This window comes from Gorilla gorilla, chromosome 7 (genome assembly GCF_029281585.2).
Source record: "Gorilla gorilla gorilla isolate KB3781 chromosome 7, NHGRI_mGorGor1-v2.1_pri, whole genome shotgun sequence".
Taxonomy (NCBI): Eukaryota; Metazoa; Chordata; class Mammalia; order Primates; family Hominidae; genus Gorilla; species Gorilla gorilla.
The window spans coordinates 16,172,381-16,182,432 of NC_073231.2; positions in this window are offsets into that span (position 1 = coordinate 16,172,381).

Sequence of the window (10,052 nt, forward strand, 5' to 3'; positions counted from 1 at the left end):
CAGTTTGCTAAAAGCTCAATGTCATCCCAATTTATTTCCTGGAACCATTTCTCCTTGAAGTTTACATTCAGTACTGAGATTTGCTGAAAGCCAATGCATTTCCAAGTTCTAGAGTCAAATCAGACGATGCCTCCTTGGTCAGAACTTTTATTTTGCTTGCGGAAAAGTATATTGAATCAAATATAAGAAGGGTTTGCATGGTGGCTGAGTGGTTAAGGTGCTTTATCTGCTAGTCCGTAGTAAGGGGAGCATAACTGTGTCCTCTGTGTCATAACTCAGGACTCATGAATAAAACGTGGAGTGTCAGGAGATGAACTTCTACTCCCACTTAGGGGAGCTTCAAGGAGAACGTCTCAAGGGCTTTCTGAGGGAAAGGAGCAGGGATGCCTAATTCTCTGGCCCCAGGCAGCTGTTCATGGGCAGAGACAAGGGCTGGGGTAATTCAGTGGTTTATACTGGGTGTTTTTGATACTGCCCCCATTTCCCTGTTAAATCTGTGTAATGGATCACTGAGAAACCTGGCACCTGGGGCTGAAGATCCCTGTTGTGTCAACTCCAGGGATGGATCCAGAGAAGTGGTTTTGGTGGAAGTTGGAATGAAGGGTGTTTGGCTCTGGAAAGAAAAAAAAGCTGTTGATGATGGGGAAACGGGAAGAGAAGGATGAAATATCTACTCACATGCCAAGGATAGCTTATGCAAATCTATGTGTCAGACCTGCATAAATAAAACTAGAACTTTAACAACATATTAGATTTTTCAGCAACAGGTTTTATTGTTTCAATATTTGCAAGTATTTTTCTATTAAAAAATAATAAAGTTGCTTACATAATTTTGTATTCAAAATTCCCAGGTCACATAACTGTTATACATTTACACTTCACATTTTTAATGAATAGATACATTCTCTAAATTATGAATTATTTGCTCAATTGTATGTTAGTTTTTTTTTTTTTTATTCTCCATGACTCAGTTTTCTGACCTGAAATCTGCAGTATTTGGTAATCCACAAGATGATCGGTTGCCCTTGTAAAGGCTTTCCTTTCCTATTTCCTTCTTTAGAAGGTATTTTTTACTGAGTTTTTTTTGTAGCATACCAAGGGTGGTACCTGGCTGAATGCTGGTTCACAGTGAGTAGAGACCAAGGCTTCTCTCAATTGGAGTCCCAAATTCTTTACAGAGCTAGGAATTCTCTACTCTGAAAGTCCTGTGTGTTTTAAGTTAGAGCTTTTGCAAACTATTTATTATATTGACAGTTTTCATTCTCATGTCATTTATATTCATTTATAGCACCAAGTGTCCCCTCCTAATTGGAGAGATAATTTTGTTCTGTACTTAGTTTAAAAAGTCTTGACTCTCCCCTCATCAAGCTGCCCGGTCATTTTGTACTTAGGTCTTGGGGCAGGCAAGGTCAGTAGGAGATGCCAGTAGAGAGTAACCACCACTAGCTTCACAAGAATGATGTGCTGTGATGAATTGTGATAGGGTTTTTCCATCTCTTTCCCTTAAAGATTCTATACCATATTTCATACTCTGGAGCAAGAGCAACTTCTTTCTCATGGTTTTAATCACAGTAATCTGATTTCAAGCATTTAATTCCTTTTTTTCCAGAACAACTCATTGAATTATCAAAAATATGAAATTAAGGATACCTACTTATTGGCTTGAACTAGCTCTGAGCAATTTAGTAATCATGAACAGAATGGCTCTGTTAGAACAAAATTCCTGATCACTTCAGCCCATCCTTGAAAATTTGCAGAGAGAGGTCAAGGGAACATACACTTCCCTGGAAATTGTATTTTACAGACCCAGTTAAAAGGCCATGTAAGGAAATAATGGAGACAGTAGAAGAATAGACTTACTGATTAAACTAGGTTTTGACTGTTAATATAAAAAAATCAATACCCTTTCCAAGAGCACACTGAAATAGCGTAAAATCCTTTACTAAGTACTAAAAGATATTTCCAAAATATAATAAAGACTAAAAAACTAAAGAGACCTCATCATCTGAATCTGAAACAAAAGAGAATATAATTAAGACTTTTTAAAAAAACCCTAATGAATTGGGGATCTATCTTTCCTTTACTCCTCTGCTATGGTTGGTCAGAATCCCCTTTCTATTCTGTCCTCCACCTCTCTCCTGATTCTCTTTGTCTATGTCATCTATCCCACTATTTCTTGCCCACGTAACTTTCACTATTTTTTTCAACACCTTCTACAAAGCTTCTAGAACTCTTTCACTATCACTGCTTTTCAAAATCCATCAGAGACAGCTTCCCAATACTCAATGTTACCTTCTTTTTCAACCTCACTCTCCCTAGCTCCCTGGCTCTCTGGTTCTCTTTTGGCCTCTCTCTTTCTCCTTATCCCCTGGCTTCACATCTACATTCACAAGAAGAGAATGAAGAAGCCCCCTTCCCAATAAGAGCACGCCTTACACTGGGACTCCAAAATCTAAGCACACCCTGACAGGCACAGCCAGTGGAATGAGATCCGGGACAGAAGATCACAGGGCGTCACAGGACTGTGGCCGGTGATGTCCAAGCCGAGGGGGTTCAGGGGCCTCCACGAGTCTGTGACTAAGGAAAGGCCTGAGGGCAGCAGGGCAGTGTCCCAAGAGACGCGAGGATGAAGGAGGGGTGCGGGCAGGGTGGAGGGCCTTAGAAGACTACTGATGTCTAAGAAATCCCAAAGCCAGCGAGAGGTTGCGGCCTTCCTCCTCCTGGCTTTGCCCACAAAGGGCCGCGAGGGGTGAGAATCCACTTCCGAGTGGGGACTTAGATGGGGCACTGGGTGGGGAGGGGAGAGGATGAAAAGACAAAAGACACAAAAGCATGGCGGGGCACCAACCTCCCAGCGTCTGACAGCGACGTAGGGCTACTGCAGCTGAGACACGTAGGTGCGGGGATTGTGACGTCGGCAGTGACACCAGACGCCAGATCCTAGGTGTGGAGGATGGTGACACGGATTTGTGAACAGAAAATATCAAAGTCCACTCCAGGAAAGGGGCCTTTCATCCGGAAAATCTGCATCCGGGTCCTCCGGAACCTGCGGTCTCAGGATGGGGTAGTGGGCCAGAAAGAGGGCAGAACCAGTGTGGACCAGGCCTGAGCTTCCCTGCTCTGTCCCCAGGGCGTATCGGGATCTGTCCCCACTTCCGGCCAGTGCAGCCTTGGTCTCCGCGTTTGCCACAACGCGAGTGTTTTACGTGCAGTGGGGCTGGGCTGCTTCCACCAGCTGCAAGTTGAATGTTTCCGATACTTTATGGTCAGGGTAGTCAGACCACTTACAGTGGTGGATGACCCGGTTCATTCTGGACAAATTAAAAACAGTTTAGGAGGCTGGGTGCGGTGGCTCGCACCTGGAATCCCAGCACTTTGGGAGGCTGAGGTGGGCGGAGTTTGAGACCAGCCTGGGCAACAGAGCGAGACCTTGTTTTCTACAAAAATACAAAAACTTAGCCAGGTGTGGTGCTGGGTGCCTGTGGCCCTAGCTCCTCCAGAGGCTGAAGCATGAGAATCACTTGAGCCCAGGAGGTCGAGGCTGCTGTGAGCCGTGATGGGGCCACTGCACTCCAGGCGGAGCAACAGAACGAGACCCTGTCTCAAACCAAACCAAACAAAACAATAACGACAAAAGTTTATGGCAGAAGTTCTTCTTCCTCTCTAGCGTGAGTGGGTGGAGCTGCACATCTTGGGTGGAGCTGCACGTCTTGAGTGGAGCAGGTCGTGGCGCCTTCACGACCCAGGGACCCCTGGCTGGAGGTGGCTGGACCAGGACCCCCACCAGCCCAGTCAGAACGGGCCATTTATTGTCAGAACTACAGTGTGAATTGCCACAGCTGGCCGGTGGGGAGCATGCAAATTCACACCAAGGATGAGGAATGTAGGTTCCTTTTCTATTCCTCATTCACCCGGGAGGCAGGGACAAAAGCAAGGGCTCTGTTCCAGGGACTTCTTGGGCCAGGACCTGAGCTGGGCCCAGGCCCGAATCATTGCTTTAAAAGAACAAAAGTTACTGTGTATATTAATAAATTCCTTTATCCATCTTTATATTTAATGTGTTCTTTTCACATTTCTTAAGATGAATCATAAATCTGAATTCCTTTGAGACAAACGTGGATGGCATCCCCTAATTTTCTTAGGTAATCGTTTTAGAATATATTGTAATTTCACATATTTCAGTGTTCTCAGAGCTATTTGAAAAAATATTTTAAATTTAAAATATGGAATAGTTTAATGTTTTGTTTTCTGTTTCAGAGTATTTTGTGTCAACTATGGATATTGAGGCATGTAAAATGCGTACCTTTTAGGAAATACATGATTTTGTTTAGAACTAATGAAAAATTAAATGTTCAATATTTCCATGGACATTTACCAAGGGATGTCTACTCTCACACAAGAACATTTTTTAAAATAGCAAAACTGCATTTTCAATTTAAATAGCCTCATTAATATCCTTAATAAATGTTAAAGTGAAATATGTAAGTTAGCATTTCATTTTCTACATTTCCTGATTTTCCTTTTTCTTAAGTGCATGCTAGCTGGATTTTGGAAAGACCAAATCCCAACTGTTCACACTGCAAAGATTTCTCAAAGATTATTTCCAAATGAGGGTACCCTTCTGGTTTTCCCATAACTAATACCAGTTTCTTTAAATTTTAAGTTTTTTTAAAAAAAATATATCAATATTTTGATTCAAAACGGACTTAAAATTTGAATAGCTTCCCTTAGGTAATTGAACAGAAAGAACACTGGGATTCATCAGGGTACTTGGGGGATCAGCCCTGCTCATTGCTTCTCCAGATTTCCAGAGCTAAATTTGTTTCCCCTGAGCTGAGTTCATACCTCCCATAACTGCTGGGAAGTGGACACAGATTAAGGAGCCAGGATTGTATGCAATTTCAGTTGAAGAAATTCATACATCTGAGCCTTCCCATTTAGTTTTTCTGCAGCTCCCTCTCTCTTCACATAGGAGCCAAGTAATGTAGCTCTGCCTGTATGTACCGTTCAGACACTTCGACCTTCTCTACCAAATATTTTGTTTTTTGGTTTCTACAAAATATGAGTTTGGGGAGTCTTCAAATAGACTGCATTGATTCCTCTTGAGTCTGTATGGGACACACATTGTCTACATTTGGAAGCCCCTTACGAGAAACTAACCCACTAAATGAATGTCTGGGTAAATTAAGGTCTGCTCACTGTGTCTCTGAGTCTCTGATTCCTTGCCTAGAAAATGGATCTGCTAAAAGCTGAGGAGTGGGCTGGACGCGGTGGCTCACTCCTGTAATCCCAGCACTTTGGGAGGCCGAGGTGGGTGGATCACGAGGTCAGGAGATCGAGACCATCCTGGCTAACGCGGTGAAACCCCGTCTGTACTAAAAGTACAAAAAATTAGCCGGGCGTAGTGGCGGGTGCCTGTAGTCCCAGCTACTCAGGAGGCTGAGGCAGGAGAATGGCGTGAGCCGGAAGGCGGAGCTTGCAGTGAGCCAAGATTGTGCCACTGCACTCCAGCCTGGGTGACAGAGCAAGACTCAAGAAAAAAAAAAAAAAAATGCTGAGAAGTGAAAAAAATGACAATGCATTGAAGCATAATTTTTAAAATTATGATTTATTATTACTATCTAAAACAAGATTTTCCTGTCCTACCTTAGAAAATTTCCTTAGCTTTTCCAGAAGAAACTACAACCTTACCAAAGCACAATGGTTGTAGGAAGGCTGTTTGATTGGGTCACTAAGAAGTCCTGATGAGAAGATGGTCCATCTAAAATGCAATGCAGTGTATATAAGGCAACATGTGTCCACATCACTTCCTGGGCATAACCAGCCCTACCTCCTCAGAGGAGATCTGATCCTAACGCACATGCATCTCCTTGGACAAAGGTAGGGAGTCTGATTCAGAGCTGCTCCAAAGCCTGTCCATGCAGAAGACTTTATACCTGTAGTTCTTGTTTCTACCTTGAATGTGAAGGAGTACACTCAGTTTCAGAGTGAGAGTTTTGATCTCTGTAAGTTCTATTTGAAAAGACCGGGGGTTGACAAAAAAAAAAAAAAAAAAAAAAAAGAGGTACAGCCAAGGATTGGAATAAAGTCATAGGAACAGAGTCAAGCCCAGAAGAGCAGCGGTATTGAAGGACAATGGGTTAGGTTGCTAAGACTGACGGTGATCCTTATAAGTCAGCCCCTGTTACACTGTTTGCCTTGGGTCCACAGAGCTTTGTCATAGCTCTCTCTTGTAAGTTTCTTAAAATCACTAAAGAGGATTGCTTGAACTCAGGTGTCTGAGATCAGCCTGAGCAATATAGTAACACCTCAGCTCTACTAAAATAAAAAATTTAGCCAGACGTGGTGGCATGTGCCTGTAATCCCAGCTATGATGGTGCCACTGCACTCCAGACTGGGCAACAGAATGAGACCCTGTCTCAAAAAAAAAATCAGGAAAGTGCCCCATTTTCTACTACTCAGATCCTGTTCACTTTCAGTGATGAAGCAGAGGTGGATCCAGACACCTGGAGCACCTCTTACTGCAGTTCATCAAAGTCAGCCTTTACCTGGCCCGCTCTGCAGTTCACACAGCCGGAAGGGCTTGTGCACGGGTTAGAAGACTACAGTTCTCTCTGTCATCAGTTTTCCTGGTTTCTCATAGAGCCCCTTCTCCACATATAGGTAGTGGAGATTTTGCCCAGGGGATTCCCTCAAGGTCTCAGTTTCATTAAACTTGTCAAGGCTTCCACAGATTGTTTTGCCACCTAGTGAGACTTGTTTCGAAAAAAAAAAAAAAAGTGAAATGGGAAAAAAATTAAGTGGCAAATGAGAATGATAATAGTGCTCACAGGTGAAGGTGTCCATAGAGACAGAAGATAGGTGGCTTCATTTTGGTCAGCAGCTCACCTGGGCCAGTGGAATGTCTTTGTTTGGATAAAAAGGACCTTTCTATACCTCAATATAGACAATCAGGGACAGAAGTGCACCATATGAGCAGAATGGCTTTCATAAGAAAACAGAGAGTCCTTAACATTTTCGGTTCAGTTCCCCAGAAGAATGAAAGTGAGCAGTTTTGAATGGAAATAATTGTCAAATGGGAACATAAACTACAAATATATTGGCAACAAAGGAAGTTTAGCAACAATACTCCTTCAGTTTCAGTTAAAGTGATTTACGCTAAGTTGATAAACCAGTTGGTTTAAATGGTCACAGGACATTTTGTCTGTGAAACCTCTCTGGACCCCAATGACTCCAGTCTAAATGCACATGTTCTAAGCTCCCACAGGTCTCGGATCAGGCTGTAGAACTTAACACATGGAATGTTCATTTGCTGTACACGTGTCTGTCTACCCAATAAAGTTTGAGCTTCTGTTCCTGGGGTTGAGCAAGGTGAACCACTTGGTCATGCCCTCTCCATACCTCCTTTACAAATGGAAAAGTGCAACACAGTGATATGCCACTGGACATGAAGGCAGCAATCCTGGATTTGAGCCTGAATCTATTTCTGCAACTAACTGGAGGTGTGGGACAGAGATCAATGGATCTCAGTTGCTTCTGTGTTCAGTGATCAACAGGTCTCAAATGTCACTGTGCAGGAGACTTAATTGGAAAAGTCATTTTACAAATTTAGATTCTTAAGAGATCCCCATTTGAAAGTGTTAGAGTGGGGCATAGAGCTCTAATTATAAGTATTCTAGGCTAGTTACACTGATTATAATTCACCAATATAGTTCTGGAAACAGGGACTTAAGTGATCTCTAAGGCTACTTCTAGTTCTAATATTTGAGTGTTCTAAGGATTCGTAGACATCTGAATATAAATCTTAGACTAATTTTTATGGTTTGTCAATTCACATGGGTGTGTGTATGCTCATGTGTGTGCTCATACATCATGAAAAAGTAGAACTATTCCTTTACTTCATGCAAAGTTCAATCCACAAATTATAAGTAAATTTTAGATAATTGGCAGTAAGGATGAATTTGCTAACAACAAGTTTGACAGAGTAAGAGCAGAGGCTGAAGATAATAAGGTACTGATCTAGAACAACATCAGTGAGGAGAAAGAGGGAAGGAGATAATTGCTTTAAGATTTACAGGGATTAATAAGCAATTTATGCAGATTAATGCCATGAGTAAATTGTGTGACTTTTTCAGAAAAGTAAGCATTCCTGAGTAAACCTCTACTTTTAACCTGAATGTCAAGTAAACGATAGCAATATTTTCTAAGATTTACAATATTAAATGAAGGCCAGATTTGGAAGCAAACCAATAAATTGCAATAAAGACATTACCTTTGAAGTGCCTATCAGAAATCCACTTAGAGTAGCTCAGTAAACTTAAGTTGGATACATAAGTAGTGGAAGGTTGAAAAGGCACAGAGATAACCATACAAAAGAGATATTGCCTTTTAACATATAGGAACAAAGGAGTAAAGGTACTCTCAGGGGCTAGCGCTCAAAATTATCTTACTTGTATGCAGCTAGAGCTTGAACCTATGAGGAGGAGACACAGTACCAGGCGCCCATGTCTCCTAGTGGGTTACACCACATAAGTCATGCTTAAAATTTGAAGGGAGCAATGCTCAATGACTGATGTGCAGGCAAATGAGGCAGAGGCACTTGATAGCCAGTGTTCAGACTTCTGAGGAGGAGACATGGTCCAACAGGTGCTTGGATAGACAAGGTGCATAGAAAAGCAGATTGTAGCTCAGCCGGTCCTCTTACAACCAAGGAGGTAGAGCTAGGATGCTGCTGGTCCTTTTCCGGCATATTTGTGGGGCTGCTGAGAAAGTGGAAAGAATATAAAGCCTGAAGCCTGGAGCCAACCATCTGCTGCTATTGGAATGGGGCTGACAAAAACGGCATAGGAACAGATGCCTTCACTCTTTGTCTTGTTTTCCACTCTCCTGCTAATACCTTTCATTAAAGGTGCTAACAAGAAGCTAACTGGCCAAGCAGTATGACAAATGCTGTTTTCAGAGTCCCAGCACAGCACCACAGAGCAGAGTAAAGAAATCATAAAAGTAAAGAAGTAACACCATGGCATTAGTCCATAAAGAGTGGGAACCATGAGAATGGAGGAGATTGTTTGGAGATAACACGTATAATAAGAAGAGAATGAAACATAGGTGAAAGCAATCCTAGCCAAGAGAATATGAGGAAGAGTCAGCAAAGAAGACTGAGAATGTGTGGAGAAGACAAAGAGAAATGTCCAGCAGACATTCTCACGGCCAGAAGAGAGAGAAATTAAGGTGCAGGAGATAGGTCACCTTGTAAAATGTTTCAGAAAGGGCCTGAAAGATGAATACTGGCCATAGATCACTGGAGTTGGCCCTGGTAATTTATTAAGAGAAAAACTACTATTAACTGACTAAGGAGGTACCTGGTACCTTTATAAAGAGAAATTCCAGTAGTATGATGAGAGCTAAAATAATCTTCTTCTTCTTCTTCTTGTTTTTCTTCTTCTTCTTCTTCTTCTTTTGAAACAGGATCTCTTTTTTTTTTTTTTTTTTTGAGACAGAGTCTCCCTCTGTCACTCAGGCTGGAGTGCAATGGCATGATCAGGCTCACTGCAGCCTCAACCTCCAGGGCTCAACCCCCAAGCAATTGGGACTATGGGTGTGAGCCACTATACCTGGCTTTTTTTTTTTTTTTTTTTTTTGAGACGTAGACTTGCTCTTGTCACCCAGGCTGGAGTGCAATGGCATGATCTTGGCTCACTGCAACCTCTGCCTCCCGGGTTCAAGCGATTCCCCTGTCTCAGACTCCCAAGTAGCTGGGATTACAGATGCATGCCACCATGCCCAGCTAATTTTTGTATTTTTAGTAGAGACGGGGTTTCAACAGGTTGGTCAAGCTGATCTCAAACTCCTGACCTTGTGATTTGCCCTCCTCGACCCCTCAAAGTGCTGGGATTACAGGCATGAGCCACTGTGCCCAGCCTAAATTTTTAATTTTTTGTAGAGATGGGGTCTCCCTATGTTGCCCAGGCTGGTCTCGAACTCCTGGGCCCAAAGGATCCTCCTGTCTTGGCCTCCCACAGTGCTGAAATTGCAGACATGAGCCTCCATGC